The sequence below is a fragment of the Amphiura filiformis genome, chromosome 13 (assembly GCF_039555335.1).
Source record: "Amphiura filiformis chromosome 13, Afil_fr2py, whole genome shotgun sequence".
Taxonomy (NCBI): domain Eukaryota; kingdom Metazoa; phylum Echinodermata; class Ophiuroidea; order Amphilepidida; family Amphiuridae; genus Amphiura; species Amphiura filiformis.
Genome location: NC_092640.1, coordinates 13,946,186 through 13,965,140, shown reverse-complemented (window position 1 = coordinate 13,965,140; position 18,955 = coordinate 13,946,186).

The following is an 18,955-nucleotide window of genomic DNA, read 5'->3' as shown; positions in this document are numbered from 1 at the left end:
CACATTTTGGGGGCCATGGGTCTGGGCCCATTTGGGCTCTGTACCCAATAATATTTGACATTATGAGGCCCATATACCCATGTAGGCCTAAAGGTACACTGCCCAAGTGCTGATCCATTAACTGTTATTGCTTTAAAGTTTATTCTTTCTTTATTGAGGGTAACAACTTCAGTGACCAGCACTGCTTTCCAAGCAGGCCCTCAGTCAATACAAAACATAATATAATAATAGTACACAAAAGTGATACAATATAAGATATACAAAAAATGCAATCATAATTATGAATTCATAGACTATACACATGCATTTTAACATGAAATGAGAACATTTGTTTTGAATTGTCTCAAAGACATATTTTCCATATCAGTTCGAATCATTGGTGATAGACTGTTCCAAATATGAGCAGCTCTGACGTGAAATGTACGCAATCCAGAATTAGTGTTGTATTTTGGAACAATCAATGTATTAGACGAATGATTTCTGGTTACGTGAGTATTATGAACAAATTCAAACTGAGATGATAAATATGAAGGACTAAGATTTCTTAAGAGCCAATCTCCCTTATTATGTACCCATCTGTGATACAAAAAAAAATAGAATTTTCTCTAAAAAATAATTTTGGTACATATTAGCACCAACAACTCACATGTAAAATATGAGCGTGCACAGCGCCCTCGTTCAGCTTGAAAAAATTCTTGAAATTTCAGCCTCTCTGAGCCTTACTTGCAAATGGTAAACTTTTGAGGTGCATAACATCGTGCGCCATCATCATCCCAACCTGCATTTTGCATTTTTTAAAGTACCAAATGGTTACATTACAAAAACCAAGAAAAAAATTGGGATCTTGATGGCGCACAAAATCAACAAATCAATGATTTGATGAAAAGCGCCCTCGTGCAAACTTCAAAGCATCATAACGGGCTGCGCCATCAAGATCCCAAGTCCGAACAAGTTTGAAATTAAAGACCTCCATGGCAAGTTTCATTTTTCACCAAAAATTTTTTGGGATTTCATTGGCGCACCGAGTTAACAGAGGTCAAAGGTCAAAATTTCCTATTTTCGCACATATTTGCACGCCTGTATTATTGCGCGCCAACGTCACCTGACTCTCCGAATAGCATTTCATCAAAGAAGAAGTAATTCTCTGCAAGAACTGAAAAAATTAGCTTGGGATCTCTTGATCTTCATAGTTTTCTGATTTTTTGAAAATGGACTTAGCCTCATTTTGGAGGTCAATTTGACCTCTTTTTCCCACTCGCTGCACAATGTGGGCTTTTTACTGCATCACAAAAAGATGCGCCAACAAGATCCCAATTTTATTAGTCATCATCTAGCTTCTTTGGCGACCAATAGATAAAACACAAGCAACAGCTAATTGGGATCATGTGGGCGCACTAATATAAAAGAGGTCAAAGGTCAAGCTTTGTGCCAAAGTGATGCATATTTGCCTATGTGCAGCACGAAAGTGGAACTTTGACCCGCAATAAAAATGTGCGCCAACAAGATCCCATCTTACTTTTTGGATGATTGGATAAAGGGGCTTATGTATAACTAATAACAAGTAAAAAAAAAGTGGGATCAGGTGGGCGCACTAATTCAATAGAGGTCAAAGTTCATACTTTGTGCCGAATTGGCATTATTTTGCCTATGTGCAGCACAAAAGTGGAACTTTGACCCGCAATATAAATGTGCGCCAACAAGATCCCATCTTACTTTTTGGATGATTGGATAAAGGGGCTTATGTATAACTAATAACAAGTAAAAAAAAAGTGGGATCATGTGGGCGCACTAATTCAACAGAGGTCAAAGTTCATACTTTGTGCCAAATTTTTTTTTCAATAGGGATCACCAGACATGTCTCATAGAAACTTGTGTGAGTGCATTTCAGATGATGCTGATTCCATCATGGTAGTTGGTGAGAGTAAAAAAAAATTTTGTCAAAATTTGAGTGAAAGGTTGCTGAATTTGGCAACTTTAGGCTAAAAATCGTTTAATTTTGTATGAAGTATGAACTTTGACCTCTATTGAATTAGTGCGCCCACATGATCCCACTTTTTTTTTACTTGTTATCAGTTATACATAAGCCCCTTTATCCAATCATCCAAAAAGTAAGATGGGATCTTGTTGGCGCACATTTTTATTGCGGGTCAAAGGTCTACTTTTAAGCTGCACATAGGCAAAGTAATGCCAATTCGGCACAAAGTATGAACTTTGACCTCTATTGAATTAGTGCGCCCACATGATCCCACTTTTTTTTTACTTGTTATCAGTTATACATAAGCCCCTTTATCCAATCATCCAAAAAGTAAGATGGGATCTTGTTGGCGCACATTTTTATTGCGGGTCAAAGTTCTACTTTTAAACTTTCGTGCTGCACATAGGCAAATATGCATCACTTTGGCACAAAGCGTGACCTTTGACCTCTTTTATATTAGTGCGCCCACATGATCCCAATTAGCTGTTGCTTGTTTTTTGTCTACTGGTCGCCAAAGAAGCTAGACGATGAAAAATAAAATTGGGATCTTGTTGGCGCATCTTTTTGTGATGCAGTAAAAGCCCACATGTGCAAAAAAAAAAAAAAAGAGGTCAAATTGACCTCCAAAATGAGGCTAAGTCCATTTTCAAAAAATCAGAAAAATATGAAGATCAAGAGATCCCAAGCTAATTTTTTCAGTTCTTGCAGAGAATTACTTCTTCTTTGATGAAATCCTATTCGGAGAGTCATGTGACGTTGGCGCGCAATAATACAGGCGTGCAAAAATGTGCGAAAATAGGAAATTTTGACCTTTGACCTCTGTTAACTCTGTGCGCCAACGAAATCCCAAAAAATTTTTGCTGAAAAATGAAACTTGCCATGGAGGTCTTTAATTTCAAACTTGTTCGGACTTGGGATCTTGATGGTTATGATGCTTTGAAGTTTGCACGAGGGCGCTTTTTCATCAAATCATTGATTTGTTGATTTTGTGCGCCATCAAGATCCCAATTTTTTTCTTGGTTTTTGTAATGTAACCATTTGGTACTTTAAAAAATATGCAAAATGCAGGTTGGGATGATGATGGCGCGATGTTATGCACCTCCAAAGTTTACCATTTGCAAGTAAGGCTCAGAGAGGCTGAAATTTCAAGAATTTCTTTAAGCTGAATGAGGGCGCTGTGCACGCTCATATTTTACATGTGAGTTGTTGGTGCTAATATGTACCAAAATTATTTTTTAGAGAAAATTCTATTTTTTTTTGTATCACAACCCCCCTGATTTGGGTACATAATAAGGGAGACTGGCTCTTAAACATTTAAATGTAAGAATAAGCATATGATTATTCCATCTGTCACTTAGTTTGATCCATCCTAGTGAGTTTAACATGTCTATTACTGGCGTCCTAATATCAGCACATAGAATCGTTCTAGCTAGACTATTTTGTAAAACCTGAAGCCTTCTTTGATATTCAAGAGAAAAGTTACACCACACTGAACTGGCATAATCAAAATGAAAGGTTACAAGAGCATTTGATAACATAACAAGAGTGTGATGTGGAAGAAAATGTCTACAACGCCTAATGATACCAATTCTTTTTGAAACATTTTTAGATAAATAATCAATGTGAGAGGACCATGACATATTATAATCAAACTTAACACCTAGATATTTGAAATCATCAACCTTTTCAATAATACAATTGTTGTATATAAGATTTACATTACTAAATTACTTTTTAAAACATTTTAGGCCCCGGGGACCTATAATATTTGACCTTTGGAACTCATGAATAGTTATTGAGAAACGACAGGCCCTTTGTATTGACATTTGGGCCCCCGGGAACTCTTGATCTTGGGTATCCGGACCAAAAGTGGCAAAATTCATATCTAAGGGGAAATACCTTCAGGCTTAAGTGCATCACGGTCCACATACGGGGTCCTTTGTAGTTTTAGAGCCAGCTTTGATGATACGCTTATATCTATTGGGGGCCTGGACATTGGGGGCCCTGGACCCATACTAGATGACCTACCTGTATTTTGAGAATGTGTAATGCACCAATTCGTAGTCCTGATTCTATAGAAATTATATTCCCAAATATTAAATTTGGGCAGCTAGGGCCCTTGACTTTTGATCTCTTGGTGTGGCCAAAACGGGCAAAATTTAATGAAACTTTTCAAGAATCATAAATGCAGGCATAAATAGAATGTCCTCTTGCATGCACGGGCATATATAACCTTTTCAGTACTATTCTACCCACCGGACCTTTGAACCTTGCAGAAAACAATTAAAGCAACAAAAATAACAGGGGGCCTTGTTAGCACTTGCTGACTTGCTGACAGCTTAAATCCGCCACTGAAGGCAGTGGCGTACCGTGGCCGCCCCAACCCCGGGCACGGTTGTTTGATGGGATCATTTATTAGTTTTTCAAACGAAACATCATGTACAACCACATTTTAGGTTTAAACAGCTTAATGTGATATAATGCTAATGTATACAGACGTTTTTGAGTCATTCTCAACTTTAATTTCCCCTCTTTTACAAAATTATTCACTTTTATAGCACTTTTTAAAGCTTTTTCTGATATAAAATGTATCTATAAATGACAAAATTGGTGGCGCTATTTAGTAACTGGAAATTGTTCTTTCCAGCTTTTAATACAAATAATTCCATTTATTGTTTGAAGAAGAAACAATTTTGCCGCCCCTTCCTTATCAGCCCGAAAGGGTTGACCCAATTTTTTTCACGGTCGTTTGAAAAAGTGAAGAGCAAAAAAAAAAAAAAAAAAAAAAAAAAAAAAATGATTTTAGGCGCCTCGTCCCCAAAAGCTACCTTTTTTCAAAAATTTTTATGCTTTTTCAATTTTTGGCGCCCTTTTTTCTTTGCTAATTCGTTTTGCCGCCCCTGTTTTTGCCGCCCCTTCTTCTGCCCCAAAAGCCCCCCCAAAATACGCGCATGGAAGGCAAATATCTCAAAATTAGATCTGCCAACATGTTCCCAGGGTTTTGTAGAAACGACTTTGACTTTTCATACAAAAATAATTGCTACACTTACCGTGTTTCAGCCTGATGACGCGTTAATCGAAATTCAGGAAAAATTCAGACTGCTTTTTATTTCCGAGTGAGTAGGCCTATGCATGTAATTTGGCAGCTATACCATGCATGAAACGTGCAAAATGAAACAGGCTTGCAGATCTGTATCAGCGATATCAAACCTTGAATATTCGAACTTTGTACTTCATGTTACTTCATTACAAGTTCTCAGGCCCGTAGCCGGTTGAACATGCAAACATTAAACTTTAACCCTCATTATAGCTGCAGTGCTCGAAATAAGTTGGGCACGGGTAGCCCATGAAAATCACTGTCCCGTGCAGTCGACACCAGGGATTTTTTTAGGGGGGGGGGGCAATGGGTGAAAGTGAAATAGGGGGTCTAACATCAGGAAATTTGGCCAAAAATGGGAAATGTTCACCCAAAATAGTGATTTTTGTGTGATTTTTTGTCCTGACTGGGGGCAAAACATCAGGAAAATTTTGATATTAAATTGGATTGATTGAGCCCATATTTCTGAATCTGAATCTGAATCTGAATCTAAAAAATATTGGACGAGACGTACAGTCGAGTCCAATATTTTAAAACACATAGCAAGACCAATAAATATTGAGCGTAAAGCATCCAATTTTATCACTATTATGTTTTTGATCCAATATTTATATATGGATTCATCAAAACATAATAATGTTGAAAAATGGACATTTTCGCCCAAAATAGGGCGATTTTCGCCAAAAATAGGGTGGCTTTCGTCCAAAAAACGGGCATTTTTTTGCTCCAAAATGCCTACATTCACCCAAAAAAGTGAATTGTTGGTGATTTTTGTGGTGACTAAAATACACCACCCCCCCTCCCTTTGCGCCGTCACTGGCCCCCATGGGATCCGCCAATACACTATCCGATACCCGTATAAGAGCTTATAAGGCCCGTGAAGATGGAAAGTTTTGTCACCCAGCCAGATGGACTCAATGCTGACATCAACATCATCGCAGGCATTAGCAATTTTGGGCAAATAATGTGGCCATGGGGCACGTTGGCGCAGCGGTATACGGGCTCTGCCTTGTAATCGGAGGATTGCGAGTTCGAGCCCCAGCGGTGCCATCTTGTTGTGCTCTTGGGCAAGGGGGAGGGAGGGGCAAGGCGCCATTTTCCCCCAAATATTTTTCTTGCCCCCGTCCCCCCCCACACTTAAAAGGCATAACCGCCAAATTTCGTAAATTTCCACTTTTGTCGATTTATCGATTTTGCCCCCCCTGAAATTCACTCCCCAAAAAAAAATCATGGTGCCGCCACTGATAATCTATCAGTCGCTTTACGAGTCTTACAACTCCATTTGGACACTTATATAAACGTTTATAAAGGTAGCAGGAAATATAAAACGAACAAGAGGTGATGTTCTCGTATTTTATTTCTCCCTTAAGTCCTAGGAAGGACCATGTAGGAATTGAACCTGGGACCCCTGTGTATCAGCGCTTTTATGAGTACAAAAAATTAAAAACAATTTAACCATAACTGCTGATGACGTCGTTCAATACTTTAATTTTGGCCCTACGTCATTAATCATGTAGGCCTCTTCCTATATCCATAGCACAATGCGGTGAAAATGATTTAACAAAATGGAAGTCTTTCAACTAAAGTACACCGTCATATGACGGCATGAAGCTCCAGTGAGTCAATTTACTTGTCTTTAAATTACTTTATATAGTCTCATAAATCTCCTAATTACATGCATTTTGTATCGTCGTTATTTTCTTTAATTTGGTGTGACAAGTGACAATGTAATTATGAAATACATGACAGCTAAATGTTGTAAAGATACAAAAAGTAGTATCCGCAGTATGACTACCATTCATAGTACGCCATTGTAGACAAAAGTTAACAAATCATGTCTACTCCGTGTTGTTCTTTTCACCTTCTTGTTGATTTGTTCGGCGTGCTATACGAGCCCAGTAGAATTCATAGGCGAATGTTGACATGAAGAGCGAGACGAGAACTGCCATAAGCCAGTACATCAAACCGTAGTAGGGCTTCATGAGCATAAACTGTGGAACAAGAAAACAATTTCATAGTTACACTCTGAGGAAAATTCGGACTATTACTTCTCTTCACTCCACATATAGGTCCCTTATAGCAAATTCTCTGAAAGGCTATAATTCTTTGAATCACATAAAAGATTAACGAAATACACAAATGCAGGGTTGCCCAACAATGTTAAAAGTCAGTGTGGTAAAATCTGCATAAAGTAAAACCATCCCTGGTAGAACAAAATATGAGCAATTCCATGGGCTTTCTCTTTGTGTTGTACAAATCAACCAAACATGGAAAACTCCTCTCATCTCATTATACACCAACCCAAAAAAGAAATTTTTCACAAGATCATATCTTAAAATCCTGTCCATCAAAATTAACTAAAATTACACACAGGATTGCCTCAATTCTCTATTCTAAACACATGTCAGTAACCAAGCAGTTGTGCAACTGACAAAACAGCCAACTGCACTGACATGGAACAGCTTACTGGACCACATTCACAGCCCGATAATTGGCACCCAGCACAAGAAATCTGTGAGAATCGTTGAACAGATGATAATTTATAAAACGGTGCTGCTTTCTGCTTTTCACGCACTTTCTTTAAGAAACAGGTCTTGTTCCACACTTTTCTACTCTTTGGGAATAATCATCTGTGCAGGGATCTTGTTCACATTCTTGTGCAGTTGAGCTGGTGCCAATTATTGGACTGTGAATGTGGCCCAGGAAGTTGTTCCATGTCAGTGCATTTTCCTGTTGTGTCAGTTGGACAACTGCTTGGTTACTGACATGTGTTTAGAGTAGAGTATTGAAGTAATCCTGTGTGTAATTTTGGGTTTTCAATTTTTTGTACTCATAAAAGCATTGATACACAGGGGTCCCGGGTTCATTTTGATGGACAGGATTATAAGATATGACCTTGTGAAAAATTATAAGTTTCTTTTTTTTTGGCTTAGTGTCTATACTTACGAAGTGGTTAATACCCTGCAGCTGGCTTCGATATTTCCTCGTGAAAAAGAGGAACACAAATTGCTGACAAACTGTACAGAATTGTTAAAGAATTTTGACTCGAAAATGTTCTTTTGAGTAACTTTTAATCAACAAAAACAAATGATGAAATTAATACTCACGGGGTAAAGAAAGAAGTTCGGCATACCGTCGGAACGTACACCAAGATTCGCTTTGACGAACTCCCACAAAAGTACTATATGTTATCCATTGTCAAAGAAAAGTCTGTGGCATTCTCAACATAGATGTATAAGCTACATATCCTATCAGCGACTGCTATACCTTGTTTAGGATTGTCAAAAGAAGTACCTGCACGTGCAACCATGACTGTTTCAAAATAGCCCGCCAAGTCATGCAGCTAACTCCGAGGTCGTGCATTGAATTGGTTTGAATGAGGGACACTACCATGAGTTACGGGAACACAGAACCAGCACCTTTTGTTAGTCACACAACGTGGATAACCTCTATGATAGCAAAATTCCACTTCTGAAGGCCAGGCAGTCATTAGAGAATGAATTTGGAGAAAACCTTCTGATAATTACAAGCTGATTATCTATTTGTTTTCATGAATTGGAAGACATTCTTTGATGTATTACTGAGCTCAATCATCTGAAATTACTGGAGCGTGAGTCACCCAGGCTGGTGGCTCAGCATATTATTTTATTAACAGAAGGTTTTCTCCAAATTTATTTCCTAATGGTTGGGTTTTTTCGTTCATCATATTTGTAAATTCAGATTTTTCCGTTTTTAAAAGGTTAAAATGTTTTCCATAATTCCATGGTTCAGACCAACCTTAACACGGAATAAAAGCAAAACTCACTGAAAAAAACACTAAGTTCTGAAAAAGAATTAACTGATTTTAACCAAATAGCCTACGTTACAAAATAATACGACAGACGTCGATTTCAGTTCTCCGCAGAAATTTGACAATTTCTGTCCTACATTGGTATTGCATGACCACTTTTTTCCAAGTTTCGCCAAATGACACCTTTTCAGAAACTCGGTCTCACCCAACTCTCACTGATAAAGATCCCTCAAGTTTCGAGTCCCTATACAATCATGGATTACAGTGTTGGCACACCTTCATTGACAATATGTTGGAACTCTTCATTGCCGCTCTGCCAGTTCAATAAAATTAGGGTTACGCTTCGTTATTCCGCCCGAAGAACCATTATTCCGAAGGTTCGTTATCCTGAATGGTCATTAGTCCGAAGGTTCATTAATCCGAAGGGTCATTACTCCGAATTTACACTCCGAATTTAGAACACGACTCATTACTTCGAAGGGTCATACGCCGAATTTTGGAGTAATGACTCTTCGAAGTAAGGAGCCTACGGAGATATGACCCTTCAAAATAACGAACCTAGTTGAAAATTTGGATTTTTTAATGAACCTTCGTAATAACGACCCTTCGGAATAACGACCTGTTCCCGAAATAAACACAACTATATTTTTGACGAGAAGGACAAACTTTTACCTTTCTCCGCCCACCTCCTTCCCTCTCAATCAATGTTGGCTAGACTGAAGAGCCCAATGTCAAAAGTGCTTTCATGGAAGAGAGGGGTGCATGGTGATTGACATTTTAGTGTGTCAGAGTGTGTCAACATTATTTTCACAGGCCTTGATAGTCACATCACATCTCCCACCAGTTCCAAAGTTGACCACCACTCCTGACCTGCACGCTACGCCTCTGTTCTCGACATTTTATACGCTCTTGGAGTTTACCTACATAATATGCTCAAAAATCATAATGACAAAGGATACACAAAAATACGTCCAAAGCAAGTAGCGATGCGATCACAGGCCGAGCAAGCCGAATCAGGATATTCTGGCCATGGTAAAACCTCGTCATGTTGGTGAGGCGTACTTGCAGACCACAGTAGATCGTAGGAAATATCGGCATCAGCAGACGGAAGTACACGGATATTTTCTTGTAGATGGACGGCTGAAAGAACAAAGAATTATATACGGGACAAAGAAAAAGAAAAACATAAACTTATTCAAACCAAAACATATTTGACTTAAAAATTCGATATCCTTCACACTTTTTTTAATGATGGTGTTTTTTCATGTGTTAATTACGGTAATGTATGGCATTGGACATCAGATTAAATGATATTGAAAATTATAATTTACATAGCCCGAATTGAATCGACTGAGCCATTTATACTCCAATCGCTGACAACGTTGATTTGCTGTTACATCATAATTTTTATTTTTCCCCTTTTCGATTGACCAGACTATAAGAATATGTCATTGCTAACGGTAGCAATGATGACGGTGTCGATGATGGCAATACTGAAGCTGATGATGATGCTGTTGCTGCAGGTAGGCCTACAGTTGTTGCTACTGAGATAGCAATGACGATGTCGACAAAGGACTCTTGAAATTCCGTGACTCCAGTCTACCTGAAAAATAGCTCAAATTGAATGGACTCGACAGGCGATTTACTCATTTCGTCAAATTAACGATTTGCAGTTATAGGCCTACATCCACAGAATTTGAAGCTATCAGAGAAAGAGAATATACCGCCACGTACAATCGCGCTATAATAATGTTGTTTTTCCACCTCTCGGTTAACCAAGATGATGTACTGATGCTTAAACATCCGACTGAAAGAAGATGTTGCTGTTGTTTTGCTGTTGTTGCTGTTGCTGCTGCTGCGGATGATGATAGCATTGACATTGTCGACGACGACTATTGAAATTCTATGACTCGAGTCGACATGAAATAGGCCTATAGTCTTGCTGGACACAGGGCCGTTCCTAGGGATTTTGCCGCCCTAGGCAAAACCTCTCCCTGCCGCTCCACCAAAGCATACCAAAAGGTGAAGTAAAGTGATTGCAGCACCTTTTGGCGACATAATAGGTTTTGTGGAAAATTTTGCCATTTTGAAGCTAAACTGTTGAAATGTAGTGCAAAAATGGAATAAAGTCGCGTGAAGCACGAAAGAATTGGCACTTTGGGACTAAAATGGTCAACTCTGAGGTTGTTAAAAACCCACATACAGGCGTCAACATTGGGGGAGGGGGATGATTGTATAGACCATCCCCTGGCAAAATATTTACCCCCCATCCCCCCGGGATCTACGCCTATGGTTTTCCTTCTTTTCTGTACTTTTTATCCCACTTTTTGTTCTTCTTCGACACTTAGTGTTTTCTGTTTCTTTTCTCCTCTTCTATTTTCTCTTCTGTTTTTCTTTTTTCCTTCTGGTTTTTCACCGCCCATTTTCATCTTCCTTTTCTCCGCCCGTTTCTTCTTTTTTTTTTCTCCGCCCTGTTTCTTCTTTTCTTTCTTTTTCCGCCCCGTGTCTTCTTTTTCTTTTCTCTGCCCCGTTTCTTTTCTTTTTCGCGCAGGTTCCCCTTTTCCTTTTTCGCCCTGTTTTCTGTTTCTCTAATCTCTTTTCGCCCCCATTTTATTTTTCCTCCCATTTTTTTTTTCTTTTATCCGCCCTCAATTGTCCTCCCCTTTTTTTTCTCCATTCCCGTTTTTTCTGTTTTCGCCTTTTTTTGGCGCCCCTCTGCGTTTGCCGCCCTAGGCGACCGCCTTACCTGGCCTAATGGTCGGAACGGCCCTGGCTGGACAATTCACTCGCCTTGTTAGAACTTTGCCTTACAGATGGTAAATAATGTTATTTTTCCACTTCTCGGTAAACCAAGTTTTCCGAAGATCGACTGAATGAAGATGTTGTTGATATTGTTGCTGCTGATGATGATGATGAAGATCAATGATGATGATTGCAATGATGATGTCGACAACGACTATTGGAATTTTGTGTCCACATGAAATATATAGCTCAAATTAAATAGACCCGTCGGGCAATTTTTTCTACTCGTTACGACCCCAGCATAACCAGCAAACACAAAACGTTTTCGACATCATCCGCAAAAAGGTTAGAAAACAAAAAACGATGTCAGGTTATATAGGCCAAAGGGTAGGCCTATAAAACGTTTTATACCATTTAGAAACATTTTTCATAACCTATACTGCAAATATTCTAACATAATATTATTTAAGTGTTGACAAAATTGGCTTTCATGATCGAGAATTAGATAGTTTGCCTATAGTACTTACATGCTCCCTGGTACCGATTGGCATGAGGCTGATATTGGTCCTTATTAGGAAACAGATCACGGCAAGGAACCCAATTTTCATGGAAACTTTGTTCAATGTCTTGGCGACTCCTGTCCTCTGCTTGGCGCTTAAACTCTGACGTACGTGAAGATATCTGGACCATATGATCAATGCAACTGAGATGAAAGAGGAAACATAATGCAGATTCAACAAATTCTTATAAATTAAGGAATAATAAGTTATCGCGTTATCCCACCTCTCTATCTCCCCCCCCCTCTTCCTCTTTCGTTCTATCTCTCTCTATCCCACCTCCCCCTCTTTCTTCTCTGTTCTCGATCTCCTCGTCTTTTCCATGACCCTGGTCTTTTCCTCTCTTCTACCTGAAAGAGACGCCTCAATCAATGCTCCGTCCTTCTATTTTGCGGTCTCTCTGCTCTGTCTCCCCTCTCGCTCCCTCTTTTATCTTTCTTCTCTCTGTTCTCGTCGTCTTTTCCAGGGCCAAGTCTTTTCATATCTTCTGCTTCTATCAATGATCTCTTTGTCCTTCTATTTTTCTGTTTCTCTGATCTGCCCCCATACGCACCCCACACTCTTCTATTTCCATCTCTCTCAAGTCAAGTGATATTTAATTGCATTTTCATCAGTTGACCTTTTGATAGCCCTACTCCTGATTCAAGAAATATACAGCACCAAAGCTTTTTGGGTATAAAACATTTAAAAAAACATAACTAAATCCTAATTATCTGCTAACTGGCAATGAAAAACAAAGAGCGTTTTTCAATATGTGACGTGTCATGTCAAAAGGAGACACTTTTGGGCAGGATTGTAAATGGAGAAATAGCCAAAAATCTCCCCTGGGTGATTTTTTTTACAATTTGGGTTTGTTGCTAATTTGTGATGTTATTAATGTTAAAAATATTGTCTGATAGTTTCAGACCGGAATATAACTGACCTCTTGTATTTTTAAGACATTTTTTAAGGTAATTCCTACTCTCAACATTGTCAATAATATTTTTAAAGGCCGATATCTCAATTTCAAATGTTATAATACCATAACTTACGAACTCAATATCTTCGCTTAGGAATGTTTGATTTCATTGGGGAAAACGGCGTTGTGGAGCAAAATATATCTATATTTAAGATATGTAAAAACCTCAAAATTGATAACCTGCCCAAAAGTAAAAGTGTCTCCTTTTGACATGACACGTCACATATTATGCTATGACAATCAAAACAATTAAAAAAATAACATAAAGTATTAAAATTATGAGCTAACTCTTAGACAATACTCAAGATTTTGAAAGCTGATAAAACATGCACAATTGCACGTTTTGGGCCTCTTCTCTCAAATTGCACAATTTCAGCACAAAATATTGTCAGTTCAGATTAGGATTAGAATAATGAGTTATGTTTCATTTTGGTAAACAATGTCTTTTTAATTACAAAAACTTATTGGTATATTTTTTCGAATCTGGAGAAAGTCGTATCATAAGTTCTATAACTATACTCACACACTGCTGCAATCACGTATTCCGCTAATGGAAACCAAGGCCAGTAGTAGATTGCTGGTTGGTGCCTTCTATAGAAAAATAAAATGAAATATGTGTTGGAATGAAGTGGCAAATCGAATGTACTATTTATATGGCCTGAGGCCTAATAATCTCCAATTATCATGACTATAAAAACACCCACATTACCCATATTGTTCATGTCCATGTGCCTAAAAAAACCCTCTGAATCCTATCTTCAGTAGACAGCATTTAAATCAGTGAATGCATCTTCAGTAGACAGCATTTAAATCATTGAATGCTATCTTCAGTAGACAGCATTTAAATCAGTGAATGCCATCTTCAGTAGACAGCATTTAAATCGGTGAATGCATCTTCAGTAGACAGCATTTAAATCATTGAATGCTATCTTCAGTAGACATTTAAATCAGTGAACGCCATTTTCAGTAGACAGCATTTAAATCAATGAATGCTATCTTCAGTAGACAGCATTTAAATCAATGAATGCTATCTTCAGTAGACAGCATTTAAATCAGTGAATGCATCTTCAGTAGACAGCATTTAAATCATTGAATGCTATTTTCAGTAGACAGCATTTAAATCAATGAATGCTATCTTCAGTAGACAGCATTTAAATCAGTGAATGCATCTTCAGTAGACAGCATTTAAATCATTGAATGCTATCTTCAGTAGACAGCATTTAAATCAGTGAATGCCATCTTCAGTAGACAGCATTTAAATCGGTGAATGCATCTTCAGTAGACAGCATTTAAATCATTGAATGCTATCTTCAGTAGACATTTAAATCAGTGAACGCCATTTTCAGTAGACAGCATTTAAATCATTGAATGCTATCTTCAGTAGACAGCAATAAAGTCAGTGAATGCTATCTTCAGTAGACAGCATTTAAATCGTTGAATGCTATCTTCAGTAGACAACATTTAAATCAGTGAATGCTATTTTCAGTAGACAGCAATGAAGTCAGTGAATGCTATCTTCAGTAGACAGCATTTAAATCAGTGAATGCATCTTCAGTAGACAGCATTTAAATCATTGAATGCTATCTTCAGTAGACAACATTTAAATCAGTGAACGCCATTTTCAGTAGACAGCATTTAAATCAGTGAATGCTATCTCCAGTAGACAACATTGAAATCAGTGAATGCTATTTTCAGTAGACAGCATTTAAATCAATGAATGCTATCTTCAGTAGACAGCATTTAAATCAGTGAATGCATCTTCAGTAGACAGCATTTAAATCAGTGAATGCATCTTCAGTAGACAGCATTTAAATCAATGAATGCTATCTTCAGTAGACAGCATTTAAATCAGTGAATGCATCTTCAGTAGACAGCATTTAAAGCAGTGAATGCTATCTCCAGTAGACAACATTGAAATCAGTGAATGCTATTTTCAGTAGACAGCATTTAAATCAATGAATGCTATCTTCAGTAGACAGCATTTAAATCAGTGAATGCATCTTCAGTAGACAGCATTTAAATCAATGAATGCTATCTTCAGTAGACAGCATTTAAATCAGTGAATGCTATTTTCAGCATTTAAAGCAGTGAATGCTATCTCCAGTAGACAGCATTGAAATCGGTGAATGCTATTTTCAGTAGAAAGCATTTAAATCAATGAATGCTATCTTCAGTAGACAGCACTTAAATCAGTGAATGCTATTTTCAGTAGACAGCATTTAAATCAATGAATGCTATTTTCAGTAGACAGCATTGAAATCGGTGAATGCTATTTTCAGTAGACAGCATTTAAATCAATGAATGCTATCTTCAGTAGACAGCATTTAAATCAGTGAATTATACCTTCAGTAGATAGCATTTAAATCATTGAATGCCATCTTCAGTAGACAACATTTAAATCAGCGAATGCTATCTTCAGTAGACAGCATTTAAATCAGTGAATTCTATCTTCAGTAGACAACATTTAAATCAGTGAATTCTATCTTCAGTAGACAGCATTTAAATCAGTGAATTCTATCTTCAGTAGACATCATTTAAATCAGTGAATTCTATCTTCAGTAGACAACATTTAAATCAGTGAATTCTATCTTCAGTAGACAGCATTTAAATCAGTGAATTCTATCTTCAGTAGACAGCATTTAAATCAGTGAATCCTATCTTCAGTAGACAGCATTTAAATCAGTGAATTCTATCTTCAGTAGACAACATTTAAATCAGTGAATTCTATCTTCAGTAGACAGCATTTAAATCAGTGAATTCTATCTTCAGTAGACAACATTTAAATCAGTGAATCCTATCTTCAGTAGACAGCATTTAAATCAGTGAATTCTATCTTCAGTAGACAACATTTAAATCAGTGAATTCTATCTTATCTTCAGTAGACAACATTTAAATCAGTGAATTCTATCTTCAGTAGACAGCATTTAAATCAGTGAATTCTATCTTCAGTAGACAGCATTTAAATCAGTGAATTCTATCTTCAGTAGACAGCATTTAAATCAGTGAATTCTATCTTCAGTAGACAGCATTTAAATCAGTGAATGCTATCTTCAGTAGACAGCATTTAAATCAGTGAATTCTATCTTCAGTAGACAGCATTTAAATCAGTGAATGCTATCTTCAGTAGACAACATTTAAATCAGTGAATTCTATCTTCAGTAGACAGCATTTAAATCAGTGAATTCTATCTTCAGTAGACAGCATTTAAATCAGTGAATTCTATCTTCAGTAGACAGCATTTAAATCAGTGAATTCTATCTTCAGTAGACAGCATTTAAATCAGTGAATTCTATCTTCAGTAGACAGCATTTAAATCAGTGAATTCTATCTTCAGTAGACAGCATTTAAATCAGTGAATTCTATCTTCAGTAGACAGCATTTAAATCAGTGAATTCTATCTTCAGTAGACAGCATTTAAATCAGTGAACTCTATCTTCAGTAGACAGCATTTAAATCAGTGAATTCTATTTTCAGTAGACGGCATTTAAATCAGTGAATTCTATTTTCAGTAGACGGCATTTACATCAGTGAATCATATCTTCAAAAGACAGCATTTACATCAGTGAATCCTTTTTTCAGTAGACAGCATTTAAATCAGTGAATGCTATCTTCAGTAGGCCTAGACAACATTTATTCAGGGAATGCTATCTTTAGGAAACAGCATTAAATGTGGGTAACCTGATTGACAGCCTCATCCCCCACTTTAATGAAGATTTTGGTATCAGGTGAAAGCTCGTATTTTTCTCATTAACCATGTTAACATACTGAAATTAGGCATTCCAAATCGGTATATTTCTGAAGAAATCATTAAAAAACAGTCGAATTAGTCTCAATTATGGCATACCACGTTTGAGACTAATTCAACAATTTTTTGATGATATCTTCGGAAATAGGCCTACACCAATTTGGAACTCCTAATTTCAATATGTTAATGAGAAAAATAGGATCTTTAATTTCCTATCAGTTTATTACAGGTTCATGATGGTTATCATAAATAAAAACACTATAGACTACCAGCATGACCAGTATCACGCTGTATAAATGTCAGCTATATCAGGTCACCTTCCTATATATTAGTCTTAGAAGCATCTAAATTTACATCGTCCTGACCGCCAGTGTCACAAATTGAATGAATGCTTGCCGCATTTTCATTCTGGTGTAATTTCGAATTCCGTAAACATTTTAAGAGCTTAATTTTTACCAATTTGCCCGTAAAAGTGAACATATAAACCATGGACATGAACATGTGAATATTGTCTTAATTTTTTTATCATACTCTGAATAAAGTTGAACAAAAATGTGACTTTTGTACCAAAATCCAAATAGCAATATTTTCATTTGTTAATTTTCCAATCCAAAGAGTATCTAAAGTTTTTAACAATATTTTTTCAAATTGCGGGTGGTCTATGAAAAAAGATCGCTGACGTTTGCCATTTGCGTGATTTTCAAAATTATGAAATTATTTACACCTACCTGGACAGAATCGTGCCAACACATAGAACAGGAGCTAATATCGGGAGCCAAACAAAGCTGGTCCTCTTGAGCGCATGATCCAGAATGATTACATCCATACTGAGTACTTTGGTAACGTCCACGTACGAAATTTGGCTTCTTAAATCAACTATTTTGTTTCGGTTTTAATTTATTTCTTTTTGGGAAAATATTTTGAAAATTAGAGAAAGATGAACAACCCTCATTGGGCGCGCGTATTCGTTGATTGGTGCGATCATTCCATTTGCGTAATTGATTGCGATCATTGCGATACGCGCCGCGTGGTTAAAGCGTTTGCGCGTGGTCGCGTGATGCTTTTCACAATAATTTTATTACTCAAAAAGACCCAAGAGATTAAATATTTGTCTATATCTATAGGCCTACTATTGTTGTTATAATCTTATGCATGATAGTGAAAATAAACTTGAGAAATCGAGACTGATGATGATATTTGGAACTCTTTAGATAAACATCTGATAACTTCAAAATCTGTAAAACATTTCCGTAATCAATTCAGAAAAACTCATCTCTACATAAAATAAATCTTTTCCCGCGATGGTCCTTGTCTTGTTTTTTGGTAGGCCTATGTATATTATTTTGGTTCAGGTGCACTTACTATACATTTTTTTTTTTTTCGTGATTTTTAGGAACGGCTAACTTTTTTGGTATTTCAGACTTTTCTTCAATAACGCAGGTGGAGAATAAACTTTCACGGAAAAACTCGAACCTAGAAAAACCCGAAAAAGCACGTGAAATTGAGAAATAACACACCCAAAACGGTCGGAATATAAAAAAATGTGTAAATTTTGGAACAAAAAACAAGAATTCAGGTTTAAACCTGTAAATTCTCATATCTCTGAGCTGCAAACGTGTTTATACATGAGGGTCATTCGAAAAGTTCTACCTCCACTCCTATAACTTTTAGTTCGGTAAAAGGTAGCTTCTTCAAACTTAGCATTGGAATGTCATCTACACTTGGTTGCAAATGTATATTGATACCTTTTCCAGCTTTTTGTAGGCAATCTCAGAACCAAAATAAAATAAAGTAAAGTATTGTATCATAATACAAAATTGCCAATTTATCATTGAAACTTATGAAAGTAGGGGCCTATTTGAGAACAGTACAAACAAATCACTCCACGGATCACTTCATTTACTATTGATAAAGATTTAATACTTTCTCTTGATGCAAAGTACAGTAAAGATTATGTTTTCACTTAAATACATATCCAACAAACACAATACGTTTTTTAAACGGGTTATATTTTACGTTTTGGTAAAAACTTTTTAATAACATTTAATGTCGGTATATATAAAGGCTATGAAAACCAGGCGCGTAGCCAGC